The sequence below is a fragment of the Humulus lupulus genome, chromosome 1 (genome assembly GCF_963169125.1).
Source record: "Humulus lupulus chromosome 1, drHumLupu1.1, whole genome shotgun sequence".
NCBI classification, from domain to species: Eukaryota; Viridiplantae; Streptophyta; class Magnoliopsida; order Rosales; family Cannabaceae; genus Humulus; species Humulus lupulus.
Genome location: NC_084793.1, coordinates 262,261,203 through 262,276,176, shown reverse-complemented (window position 1 = coordinate 262,276,176; position 14,974 = coordinate 262,261,203).

Here is a 14,974-nt window from a genome sequence, read left to right as displayed (position 1 = left end):
TGATCTATTCTTAATGCTCTAGATTATAGATTCTCTCTATAGCATAAGTCCTTTTCTAAGCCTCAATTTTTCTCTTCTATTCTTCTTCTCTCTGTATCTATCTCATGTGTTGAGAATTTCCCACTCCAGTCTAGGTGATTCTAAGGATACTTTGGAAGGTTGTGAAGAAAATTGAAGAACGGTTCAGTTTCTTGGTGATACCCTGCAACAGAAAGGATACAAGGGTTAGAGAAACTGAAAGAATGACTCAATCATTCTGCTACACAATAATGTAAGTATTCTTATCATTATCTCTGTATGAATTAAATTTTAGAAACATGTTCTAGGTTTTCTTATATTAATATGTTTGATAAAAGATTTACATGAAAATAAACAAGATCTTAAATAAGTTTTCTCAATAGTTTACATAGGCTAAAAGAATGATACTAGGTTCGTTTAGAAATAAGGTGAGTGAAAAATGGGCTTTTTTTTTGGGTTTTGAAAGGATAGAATTGTTGATGAATTAATTAAGTTACCTATTTGTGCGTAGAAGCTGAGGGGGTTTTAGGTTCGGTTCTGGGTTGCTTAAGGGCCACGGTTCCTTGAGTGGTTTTACATTAAACCGCTTTCAAAATGGTACTAGGTCTGACATGCAAATCCCAAAGTATGAGGGACTTCCCCCAATCTGTAGCGCGTGGCCAAGGACTGCACATGGGAAACATGCATTGGTGCTAGGGTACTTCTTAGCTTGCATATATTCTATGCTAAATAAATCAAATTCAAACCCCAGGGTCACTGAACCTTTATCCCCGTAGCTAGACCTTATTTTAGGTCACCACTAACAAGCCGCTTTGTCATCAGGCGAGCTAGATCGTGGCCCATCAAAAGAAAACCATCGCGAGCTCCTCTTTGCAAAGCAAGAGTAAGGGCAAGCAGGTTGCACCCGACACCCCTTTTCCCCATTTTGGCCCGGTGGTGGACAGGGAGATTGTAGTCGACCCCAATGCCTTTTTTGAGGCCGAGCACATCATGTCTCCAATAAAAATCCAAGGCAAAGTGAACAAGATTCTACTGAGCCATGGGATCGAAATGGGACCCGACGGGCTTGTTGCCCGACCTCCGCTAGAAGAAGAGCGAAGTTACGCCCCACTTCAGGATGATTTCGGGACCTGGAGTGATGAGCATCTGAAAGTAGGTGCTTTCCTCCATTTGGACCAGTACTTCATAGACTTTTTAAACTACGTCGAACTAGCTCCATTCCAGCTCCCCCCAAACGCATATCGGCTTTTGGCGGGGCTGAAGTATTTATTTTTCAAGCACGAGTGGGAGGTCCTCACCCCGACCGACATTATGTATTTCTTCTGCCTCAAAGCCAATCCATGAGAAGAAGGGGTGAGGTGATGGATTCTACTACCTCACTCAGTTTCCCAACACGGCCTTCATCATCGACCTCCCCAGCCACTCGAATGACTATAAAGATCAATTATTTATGTCAAATGGGTTCAAGAACTACACTCATCGATACTTCAACCGTCCTCGTAAGTTTCCTAACTCTTCAAATTTCATACATGAATTCCTTTTTTATTGAGTTTAACCCTCCTAACTGAGTTGCTTCTTTGTGCATCTATATACAAGAAGGCGAAGCGATCTGAGACTCTTGGAGGTCGGTACGTGACACTGTCTTGTATTCCTCCGAAGGAGAAGGAGTTCTAAATGGTAGTGAATGATGCTACCATAGTGGCTTATAATCTTATTCGTAAAGATCAAATTTTGGCCATCAAAGCCAGAGGTCCGCCCCCCGAGCTCCTTCCTCCTCAAGAAGTTCTCTTCGTCATTGCTGACACAGAGGAGGAAGAAGAGGTGGCACCGCTGGTGTGCAAGAGAAAAGATTCTAAAGATGGCTAGCATCCTGATCCAAACTGAGCTGAGCCAGGGGCAGCAACCGACACTTCCAGCCAAGGTAACCCCTATAGAGAATTAGACCGGGTTGCTGCTAGTTTTAGGCTAGTCAGATTCAAGCCACGACAGCTCGTGAGTCGACATCCTGTTGACCCAGACCTGAACATGACCCTCCAATAATGTGTGGATCACTTGGTGGTTCGTTATGACCATAGTTATCCCTGATGCACCATAATGGTAGACAATACCCTCCACTTTAGGTCCACCATTTTTTAGAAGTATGGTACGAATCGTAGGACGTGGCCTTCCCTTTGTCAGGGAATATTTTCCCCTAGTTTTAGGCAGACCTAGAAGAGTCCAACTTGGCTGAAGAGCCTGAACCCCATAGGAACCAAGACGTAATAATATTAGAGGTTTTACCTAGTCCGATTCGTAACCCCGAGCCGATCATAGTAGTTTCCTCCTCTAGCACGGAGGGTAGGGTTCTTGCTCTATTATTTTCCTTGCATTACTTTGACTAACCATTTCTTGTATCTAAATCTTCTGCTCGTTCCTTTGCAGGAGACAATATGGCCCTAAAGGGCGCCTTTAAATCTGGCGGGCTCGGAGCTGGACCCGTGATCAAGAAGGCAAGAGTATCAAAGAAATTTGCCTCCAAGTCTGGAGCTTCCATCGAATCTCCTATAAAAGATAAAAATGCTAGCTCCACCCAGAGACAGCAATCACAAACTCAGCCCTTAGCTCTAGCAACGGCCGTTACTATTCTTGAGGTTCCTTCTCCTCTTGTCGATATTCACCTGCTCGAGTCCCTCTGGTTATTCAGGGTGAACTCCCCTCCGTTCAGATCCTGGTAAAACCACTTGAGATGGCAAGGATCCCAGAAGCATTCTGAGGGACTGTATATGAGATGGTGAACCATATGGTGGGCCACACATATAGAGCCAACATTAAGGACTTGAGGGCCATGGAGGAGCGTTCCCCTGAAGACATTCTAGAGTCTGCCATGGGAATGAACCTAACTGTGAGCCACCTTCATTCCCCCTATAGTACTTCTTTTTCTCTCTCTCTCTTATTTTTTTTTTTTTGCGAACTAACCCTGAATTGCATTTCCCCTTTGTAGTCTGTCCTGACTCAACTCGGCGGCATCGCCCGGTCTCGAGCTAGGAAAGAGGAGATCAAGGCCGCCCTGGCCACTTCCCAGGGGAATGAGCAGATTGCTAAGGACCAAGTGGTGGAGGTGAGCCAGTAATGGGATCAACTGCAGGCTGGGGTTGACAACCTCAATAAGAAGCATTGTACATGTTAAGAATCAGGCCTCAGACCTGATTATATCACAGGTTTCCTAGTTATCTTCTAGGTTTTGTTTTGTCTTATAAATTTCCCAACTTAGTTCGTATTCGGAATTACTTTGAAAATCTGAGCTTTAAAAAGTCGTTGAATAATCAATTTTCCCAAAAGTTTTTCCAAATTCTGAGTTTCAAATTTTATCTGAATATGCTAAACTCGTTTAAAAGCTCTTCGGTTATGTGCCCCCCAAGCGACCAAAACTTACACATATTCTAGGTCGCTTTTACAAAATGACCACGTGATTCTTTACAAGAATAAGGTGAAAATATTGGCTTTACATAAAAGTTCAATGTTATCTAGATGAAGTGACTTTTATAAATAAGCCTTACATGGAACAGTACCAAAAACATTAAAGAAAATTAACTATGTCAACTATTACTAATAGTATTTTTTTTAAGGTGTAGGACATTCCATGTACATGGAACTATCTCTCCATTTAACTGAGCTAGTTTAAAGGTCCCTTCTCGTAGGATTTCCACGATCTGGTATGGCCCTTCCCAGTTTGGTCCTAACACACCGTCCTTGGGATCTTTACTTGCTAAAAACACCCTCTAAAGCACTAAATCACCGAGTTCGATTCTGCGGCCCTTCACCTTCGAGTTGAAGTAACGAGTGATTCTCTGCTGATATTGGGCAAGCTGCAATTGTGACTCTTCTCATTTTTCCTCTATCAGATCCAGGGATGCGCTAAGTAGATTGTGGTTTTGATCTTGAACAAAGGTTTTCTGTCTATATGTCGTCACTAGTGCCTCAATCGGAAGCATCACCTCACTTCCAAAATTTAGAGAGAAAGGAGTGTGCCATGTGGAGTTGTGATGTGAGGTTCTATAGGCCCAAAGTACTTGTGGGAGCTGCTCGGGCCCTAATCCCTTAGCTTCATCTAATCGTTTCTTTAAGCTCACCTTTAGGGTTTTGTTTACAGCCTTGACTTGCCTGTTAGCTTGCGGGTACACTACTGACGAGAAACTCTTAGTTATGTCGTATTTCTCACAAAAGTTTGAGAAGAGATCGCTATTGAACTAATTTTCGTTGTTAGACATGATCTTCTTTGGGAGCCCAAAACAACATATAATGTTCTTTACAATGAAATCCAGGACTCTCTTAGAGTTTATGGTCGTCGGAGGCTCGACCTCGACCCACTTCGTGAAGTAGTCTATGGCAACAACTACATAACGAACTCCTCCTTTTCCTGTTGGTAAAGAACCAATCAAGTCGATTCCCCATACTGAAAATGGCCAGGGGGGTGATATCATGGTTAACTCAATGGGTACTGCCCAAGTGATGGTAGCGAAACGGGTGCACTTGTCGCATTTCTGCACGTATGAGGCCGAATCCCTTTTCAGCGTAGGCCAAAAACAGCCCTGTCTCAATATCTTTAAAGCCAAGTTTTCCCCCCAGCATGGTCTCCGCAGAATCCTTCAGGTATCTCCTACAAGATAGTATGTGCTACCTCAGGCAAAACACACCGTAGGAGAGGTAGTGAATGCCCTCATTGATATAGAGTCCCTTCAACCATAACATACCGCAGAGCTTGATATAACAATTTTCTTGTTTCCTTTCAATCGCCTGGTAGCTTACCGGTTGTGAGGTACTCCACTGTGGGGGTCATCCAGGTTGGTTTTATGTCAATCATTCTGACCTCAAGCGATTTTGCTACTATGCTTGGTTGTTCCAAGTACTCCATCATGACTACGTTCAGTGTGTCTGCCTTTTTGGTGGTGGCAAGTCAAGCTAAAGCATCTGTGTTGGAATTCTATTCACGGGGTACTTGTTCAACAGAGCAGAACTCAAATTCAGCCAACTCGCCTTTAACCTTAGCTAAGTAAGCCACCATTTTAATACCGTGAGCTTGATACTCCCCCAATATTTGATTAACCATGAGTTGGGAATCACTATAACATTGGATCGCCTTCGCCTTCAGTTCTTTCACCACCCTTATTCCTGCCAATAGAGCTTCATACTATGCCTCGTTGTTGGATGCTTCGAACCCAAACCTGAGAGTTTTATGGAATCGATGCCCTTCATGTGACACTAGAATTATCCTAGCTCCTGATCCGTTCTCGTTAAAGGATCCATCAACGAATATCTTCCACAACTCTTGCACTGGTTCTCTCATTGGCTCATCTTGAAAACATGTGCATTCAGCTACAAAGTCAGCGAGTTCTTGACTCTTGATCGTTGTGCATGGCATATACAATATCTCAAACTGGCTAAGTTCGATGGCCCACTTTAGTAGACATCCCGATGTTTCAGGATTTTACAAGACCTGCCTTAAAGGTTGATCGGTTAAAACGTGGATGGTGTGGGACTGAAAGTATGGTCTGAGCTTTCTTGATGCCAAAATCAAGCAGAACATGAGTTTTTCTATTAAAGGATATCGAGACTCAGCTCCCATAAGTCTTTTACTCATGTAGTATACCAGTTTCTGCGCCCGATTCTCCTCTCAGACTTATACGGAGCTGACTGCATTTTCTGTCACTGCCAGATATAGGAGCAAACATTCTCCAACTGTAGGTTTCAATAGCATAGGGGGTTCAGCTAGGTGAGCTTTCAAGTCGTGAAATGCTTGTTTGCATTCTACGGTCCACTCAAAATGTTTGTTTCCTCTGAGCAAGTTGTAAAATGGAAGACACTTGTCAGTGGATTTTGAAACGAAGTGGTTTAGGGCTGCCACTCTTCCGATTAAGTTATGTACTTCTTTATGTGACCTAGGTGAAGGCACTTCTAGTAATGACCTAATTTTCTCTTGGTTCGCCTCTATCCCCCTTATGCAGACTATGAAGCCCAAAAATTTCCTCGACGAAACTCCAAAAGTGCACTTCTGGGGGTTTAGCTTCATGTCATACCTCCTTAGCACGCCAAAACATTCTTCCAGGTCAAACACATGGTTACTAGCAGTCTTTGATTTAACAATCATATCATCGACATACACTTCCATGTTTTTCCTAATTTGGTTAACGAACATTTTGTTGATTAGTCGTTGGTATGTTGCATCAGCATTCTTTAACCCAGATGGCATAACTTTGTAGAAATATATGTTATGCTCAGTCATAAAGCTAGTATACTCTTGGTCTGCAGGGTTCATCGCGATCTAGTTATATCCAAAATATGTGTCCATGAAAGACATGAGCTCGTGACCGGCTGTTGCATCTACTAACTGGTCAATTCTAGGTAGTGGGATATAGTTCTTAGGACAGGCCTTGTTGAGATCAGAGAAGCCAAGGCATGTTCTCCACTTCCCATTGGGTTTCAGGACCAGAACAGGGTTAGCAACCCAGGTCAGATATTTTGCATCCCTGATAAATCCGCACTTAAGTAGGCGAGACACTTCTTCTAAAGCCTTCGATCGTTCTCTCCCCAAAGTCCTTCATTTTTGGGACTTTGCTGGCACATTCCTGTCTAAACTCAAAGTATGTATTATCACATTCGAATTGATTCCCACCATATCTTTGTGTGACTAGGCGAAGACATCCAGGTTATTTTTCAAGAATTCAACTAGCACCTTCTTCCTTTCAGCTCCAAGATTTTTCCCAGCCTTTAAAATCCTTGAAGGTATCTCTGGGTCGATACTGATTTCCTCGAGCTCTTCCACAGCTTGGAGCTCAGACCTGTCTTCACCTAATCACGGATCAATGTCCTCCTGTTGGGTGACCTCGTTATTTCCTTGGGTTCTTCCGCCCCATTGGTAACTTCCATCACCCGAGGCTCCTCATTTCCTTCAACTATGACCATTGTTTGCTACCCGGGTTGTGATTTTCCCTTCATGGAAATTTTGTAGCATTCTTTGGCACCGAGTTGGTCTCCCCTTATAGTACATATATCTGAAGCTGAGGGAAACTCCATTTCCAAGTGTTGGATCGAGGTGATGGCCTCAAAAGTCATCAATGCAGGTCGTCCCAAAATCACATTATAGGGCGCCGAAAATCGATTACAAAAAATTCAAGTATTTTAGAAACAGTTTGCATATCATATCCTAGAGTGACCACTGGCCCGATCATCCCTATGGCTGATGTTCCTTCACCTGAGAATTCATACAGTGTCATTAAGGTCACCTTAAGATCAGTTATGGATAATCCCATCTTTTCTAGGGTGGACCTAAATAACACGTTTACCGAGCTCCCATTATTAACCAATATCCTTCGTACCCTTCGATTGGCGAGCTGAATGGTTACCACCAGTGGATCATTATGTGGGAACTGAATGTGGCTAGCGTCCTCTTCCGTGAAAATGATTGGTTGTTTCTCCAACCGCTGTTGCTTTGATAACTATTGTTCTGAGATAAATTTATCACTGTTGTGGGTTTTTCAGCTTCTGTATATACCTTTTTTGGGCCCCATTGCTCGTGCCTACCAAATGGGATCCTCCGACAATAGTCCCTCCTACTATTGGAGGAGGATCGACTTGGTTCCCCTGATCTGTCTAAGCTCTAGGTTGGCCGATTGGTGTTTTCGGACCTGGATGAGCATTCTACCTAGTTGATTGATTGGGAACGACTCAGTTTTGGGCATACTGGGCTAATGGTCCAGCTCGAATAAGAGTTTCGATCTAGTCTTTCAATTGTTGACAATCATCAGTGTTATGGCCGATGTCATTATGATATCGGGAAAATTTAGAGGGATCTTTCTTCACCCTCTGGTGCCTCAATGGTTCTAGCTTCTTCCATGATATCGTGTATCGGTCAGGTTGGTGTAGGTGGCATAGATGGGTTTGAATTTTTCCTCGAGCTTGTTCTTCTTTGTGCCGCTCTAATCACCCTCGCCATTCCCTTTCCTGTTATTGTTTCCACATGGTTATTCTGGGTAACAGGTTGAGCTGTAGCTGCAACATTCGCCACCGCTCCAACGGGTTGAATAGGGACCTAGCTAGTTCTTGCGATAGCAGATTACGACTCCTCCAAATTTATCCATTCTTGAGCCCGGGCAAGAGTTCATCTACACTTTTAACTCATTTTCGTTGGGGTTCCTTCCATAAATCACCTCCTACCATGATTCCACGAGGTGATCAAATGTCTTTTGTATTTATTGAACCACTCTCTAGCTAGCCGGTTAGAATTGCGGGGAACAAAATACACCTTAGGTCAAACCCGACATTGTGGTCCATCATTAGCGTATTGAATGTCCCGAGGTGATTGGATGGATCTGAGTTTCCATCAAATGCAGGCATGGTCAGCATCTTGAAGGCAACAAGATACGGAGCTACTGTGATGTTTGGAGCGAAAGGCTCAAGCACCTCATCGGAATCAGAATCATCAATTCCTTTTCCATATAAGAGCCTCTTCATCTACTCCTCCATCAAGGCTAGCTGTTTGAAGGTTGGATCTTTGGTCTCTAGGTTAGCTAGGAGCTTATCACTAGCCCCCATCCTATTATACATGTTAGATTGGTTGTTTTCCATACAAACTTGGGCTTGGTTAGGTTGGACATTCTCATTGTCGCATACGATAGACGGATTTCCCCCGTGTTGAGTGTAACTCATATACCTTCTTTGTGAATTCAGATGATCACATAGGTCAAGATGTGGATCAGAACAAGGACTTTGTGCGGAACTAAGATGATTCCTCAGGTTGCTTTTAGACCTGCTTCCACGTTGGCTCCCCGTCCAGTAACTTCCATTAGGGAAACTTATAACTCGAGGCTGAGATCGAGGACTTGAATTATAAGTGCGAGCTCGTGGGACATAGATGTCCTCTGATGGGGGAGGATTCATCCTGCTATCCCCTCGAACTGGAGCGCTCCTCTACGGGCGCGGTGGTGTTGGATGTCTAACCGGTGATGGCGGGTGCCTTATCGGCGAGGCTATCCTCGTTCCATCGGGTCGCACTAAGTTTGCTTGTCTCGGTTCTACCCTGATCTCTCAGGTCCTCTATGCCTGAGGTTCAGATCGCGGTACAGATTAATTCTCTAGGGTGTTTTTTCTTCTTGAATTGGTCCCAGCTCTCCCTGTTGGGTTGTTGTGAACATTCCTTGGAATCTGTTCAGAAGGCATAGAGCTGGGGGTTGCAGTTCTGACTGATCGACTAACATGGGGATGATTGGTCCTATGAGGATTAGCAGGTTGAGCACTCTGTTAATTTCTCTTGGAAGTTACAGAGCTCGGAGTTACAGTACTGATAGAATGATTGGGAATGAGTCAGTTATTCCTGTGGGACCTATGGACCTACTTTGCCTCTTTCTGAAGTTAGCATCGGTTGCAAGAGGGGGTAACCGATCCAGAACCTCCTTGATCTTTCTGTTAGCCCGAGCGAGATGGATCCTTAATTGGACATTTTCCATCTCGATGGCTGTTAGATACCCCAGATTAGGATTTGGTGGGCATGATGTTGAACTCTCAATATCGTCTTGGCCAATATGTTGCTTTCTAGGGCGTTGTTGAACGTCTGCGCCTTTTCCCGCGGAAACGGCCGTGTGGTGCGTCTCTCGATCACCACGCTACTCCATTTCATTGTCGTACATAGAACAGGTGACCACCATGATGAATCTTGAGTGAAACTTCGTGTAGGGGATTAAGCACTAATGAACTCTCAATGAAAGCACCAATCTGTTGACGCGGTTTTTCGCCAACAGTGGATTAAGAAATCCGATAATAGAGAGATTAGTGCTTTGTTCTAAACCGTAATTAACAAAAATGAACAACTTCTCACACTCACACTTTTACGTGATTCAGTGGTTAAAATCCACCTAGTCCACAAGGCAATATTATTAATCTCTCACAATTTCTGTAGAGTTTTTGTATCTTAAAAGTCATCAATTTTCCTGTCCATTATCCCTGATATTTATAGTGGATATTCCTGGATAGGTTTGGGTAACCGCATGCATATATATGGTAAACAATCAATTAATATATTTTCTCATCTACATAGGGATATGATTGCCTATGTAAATTACATTCGTTATCTAGGGCAATGAATATGTAATACAGCCTGGGTATTAATGAGCGTATAAGGAACCGCCAAGTCTTTCGGGATCATTCACTGTACGTCATGACCAGGTTTCCACGAGTTGAACATCTTCCTCGAGCTAGAGATCAAAGAGTGAATGGACTTTAGTTCAGACCAAGTTCGGAGTATCCAGCAGGCGATCTAGCCATCACGTCTCAAACTAGGTTGTTGTCCTGAGGGGCGATCTTGATATTATCTGCTTATCATGTTGCCAAGTCTTAACTTGAGCTGCTGACATCAAAATTAGCCAGATGTCCTACTCGCACGCTTTCTCCACGTGTTTATTTGCCAGATGTACCCCCTAGCTGAATTATTGAATCCACGCTTATTTTGGGGTACAACAAAATTAAAATGTATATTATCATAATTTTGTAAGATAAATATTATATATTAATTACATGTACCTATTTTTTATTATAAAATTCAGGGCTAATGGCAGCAAAAATATCAAATATATGTTAATAGTTTCACTTAAGTACCAATTTTTTTATTTAGACGATAATAATATCATATTTTTATTAATAGTTGCACGTAAGTATCAATTTTTTTTAAATAATTTTTTGTTATAAATAAAATTGATTTTATATATTTTATAAAAATTATTTAAGGAATATATATGTGGCAATAATACGAAATTTCTATTAGTAGTGGCACTTAAATATAAATTCAATTTTTTCTGAATGTTTATATTTATTTAATTTTTATTAGTTTTTTTTATAAGCTTTTATAAATTAAAATTGATTTAATATATTTTTTCAAAATAATTTAAGGAATATTTACAACAATAATACTAAATCTCTACTAATATTTACACTTAAATATAAATTCAATTTTTTTTATTCTTTCTATTTTTTCCATTTAATTTTTTATATTTTAATAATTTAAAATTGATTTTATACATTTTAAAAATTATTCAAGGAATAATTGAAATAAGTATCTTTTAAAATAGAGAAATTGATGAAAATGACCTATTTTTATGATGCATTTTGCACTATGGCCTACTTTACATAGTTTTTAGTTAAATGACATATTTTATTAATGAAAATTTATTATTACCAGTTTTTCCCTTAGAATAATATAATATTAAATTAATACAAAAAAACCCTAAAACTATCTTCTTCTTCCTTACTCGTCTCACCCACCCACAACCACCCTCCCCCATCTTGCCGCCGCCGCCACCACCACCTGGGATAGTCGCCGAGGACCACTGCCATTCACAACCGCCACCACGCCTCTCCACAAATTTGGCCGACAAGGTTAGTTCTATATGAGTTTTTATTAAAAATAAGATTCGATGTTGTTTTTGTAGATTAAGTGTCAAATGATTTTTTTTAGTAGATTGAAAGTATTAGTAAGGAATCATGTTTATTTCTGGAGTTTTATGAAGCTTAAAGCTTGAAAATCTAATAATTTTAATGGTGGTTTCGACCATTTTCGGGGATAGAGAAACCCATAATTTTTCGACAACATGTCTAATTTTTGTTAGCATTTATGATATTTCAAACTAGCTGTCTAAATTTCAGACTATTCGTAGTATATTTTTGACCATCAGTCTAAATTTTAGACCACATGTCGAACTTTCAGACATCATGTCATTTATTTCGACCACTTATCGAATTTTTAGACAGACTATTGAATTTTCAAACAGGGCGTCGAATTTTCTTATGTAATATTTTAATTTATGTAATACCAATAATTTATATTTTTGTCGTATTTTTTATTCAGATGTCATCGAAAAACATTGTAATATTATGTGATGGATTATGGAAAAAGAATGAAGACTCATGGAAATGGATTTCAAATGGCTCACACTCAAGATCAAGTTTGGTACAAACTAACTTCACTTTTGAGGAGTTAGTTGAACATCTTTATAAAGTTACAGAAATCGATCGCAACCTCTTCGATATAGAATTAACTTGCAAGGTAACGACGATGGTGGAAATTGAACTAATTGCAATAAACAATAGTAGAGACGTTGTTAGTTTCTTTACATGGCAAGAGCGTGATCTGATTTCATTATGTGTGGGTTTGATAAAGAAGATGGAAAATGCACTCACTAAGGATAAACTTGTTACTAATATTGATTCTACTGCAGACCTTTCTAGGGAAGATGATTTTGATGATCCTAGTTTAAACGATGATAACGATGTTGGTTTAGAAGATGATGATGATGATGATGGTGATGATGATGATGATGATGATGATGATGATGATGATGGTGGTGGTGGTGGTGGTGGTCTTGTTGAGGTAAATTTGAATGTCCCATGTCATGAAAATCAAACTTTTGATGATTACTTTGATGGTGCATACATATGTAATGTTTCTGATTCTAGTTCTGCACCTCAAACTGTTGAAGAAAACCATGGTCTACTTCCTCATGTATAAATTATTGGTATTACTTTGATTGGAAAGTTATATAAAAAAATGAAAATCAAGTTGAAAATCTAGAAATTCGACAACCTGTCTAAAAATTAGACAACTTGTCTGATAATTCGACAATCCGTCTAAAAATTCGACAGGTGGTTGAAAATATACGACGATCTTTCTAAAAATTAGAATACTTGTCTAAATTAGACAGATGGTCTAAAATTTAGACAGGTGGTCGAAAAAAATACGACTACTGGTCTGAAATTTAGACAGCTGGTCCAAAATATCAGACTCTTTGTCGAAAAATTAGACAAGCTATCAAAAAATTATGGGTTTCTCTATCTCGAAAATGGTCAAAACCACTATTAATTTTTTCAGATTTTCAAGTTTTAACCTCCATAAAACTCCAGAAATAAACCTAAATCCTTACTTATACTTTCAATATACTAAAACAATCATTTTGCATTTTAAATAAACAAAAACAATATCAAAAATCTCATTTTTCATAAAAATATAAACCAACCTTTTGAATGGGTGGTGGCCGGATTTGTGGAGAGACGGTGGCAGCCGATGATGAGCAATGTTTGCTGGCGACAAAGGGCAGTGGTCGCCGGTGGTGGTGGTGGTGGCGGCGGGATGAGAGTGGGTGGTTGTGGATGGGTGTGGGTGGATGGATGAGAGGAAGAAGACGATAGTTTTTAGGATTTTTGTTTTAATTTATTTTAAGGGTGAAATGGGTAATACAAAAAATTTATTAAAAATAGAGGTCATTTAGCTAAAAACTATTGAAATTAGGCCAAAGTGCAAATTGCACTATAAAAAGAAGCTATTTTGCCAAGGAGCCCTTTAAAATAAGTGAATATTTGGTATTATCATCTTGACAAAAAAAAAAAAGAATTGGTACTTAAGTGATACTATTATTAAAGATTTTGTATTATTGCCACCAAAATAAAATAATTGGTACTTAAGTGAAACTATTAACAAAGATTTGGTATTTTTGCCGCCGAAAAAATTGGTATATAAGTGAAAGCATTTGAAAACATTTGGTATTTTTGTCGCCATTAACTCTAACATTAATTATAAAAAATATCTCATTTAAATTAAAATCTATATGAGTCCAATGTAAATTCTTCTTATAGTAATATCTCAACACTTTGTGGAGTGCAAAATAGTGTCTATGTATAACCCCTCTTACATCTCTTCTATATAAAAAATGTGTAGATAACAGAAATTATTGGTTTTAATGATTTATTTTGTTAATTTTAACAAAATATTACAAATATTTAACGGAATATACTTTTAAAACTAATTAAAAATAAATATTTATTAATTATATTAATATAAATTCAAATATTATAATATATCATTAGATATTTATGAATTATATTAATATAAATTCAAATGTTATAAAATATCATTATTATAATAATATATAATAAAAAATTAGATATTTAATAATTATATCAATATAAATTCAAATATTATAAATTATTATTATAATAACATATAGCATATAATATATAATCCTAATTTTTATAAAATTTTACTAGAATAAATATTTAGTAATTATATTAATATAAATTCAAATATTATAAAATATTATTATAATAATATTTATTACAAAACTAAATATTTAATAATTATATTAATATAAGTTCACATGTTATAGTTTATTATTATTACAATAATATATAATACATAATAAATACATTATATATAAATGTCTATGACTTTGTAACTAAATAAGAAATTATAATAATATTTATCTTCTATCAAGAATAAAGAAGTTTCTTCTTCAATCATTGATGTGTGATTTGAATAATATAATTAATGTTTTATGCCTTAAATAATGTAGTTTGTGATCTAAAAAGTTATCGTATTATTTAAAAAAAAAATTATAAATAATGTTTTGATTTAATTTTTCTTTTAATATGATTATCATTCTTTTATATATAATATTGTTTATTTATTTAAAATTTATATTATTCATAAAAACTTGATAAAATTAATTAATAAATTTTCTAAAAATATACGTTGTTTGTAATTAGTAGTATATATATGTGTGCGTATTTTAAGTGTGTGGAATTAATTTTATGCCAAAACCTATCTGTTTTGAAAAAAATTGGATTTTGTCAAGGCTCCCTACAATAACCACTATATAGCTCTCTTTCAAATTATTATATATAAGATAATTTAGTAGTAGCAGTTTTCTCATTTTTCTAGAATTTTCTTTTCTTCTTATCAAAATTAATAACTATTGTTTTAGGAGCATCTGATGCACCGGTTAATGCCCTACCTATCGAATTATAAATTATAAATTTATCAATTACATGGTTTTTTTTAATTTTCTTCAATCACTAAATTTATGTATTGAACATAAAATCTATAATATCATCATTTTTTAAGATAAATATTATATTTTAATTACGTATATATATATTTTTT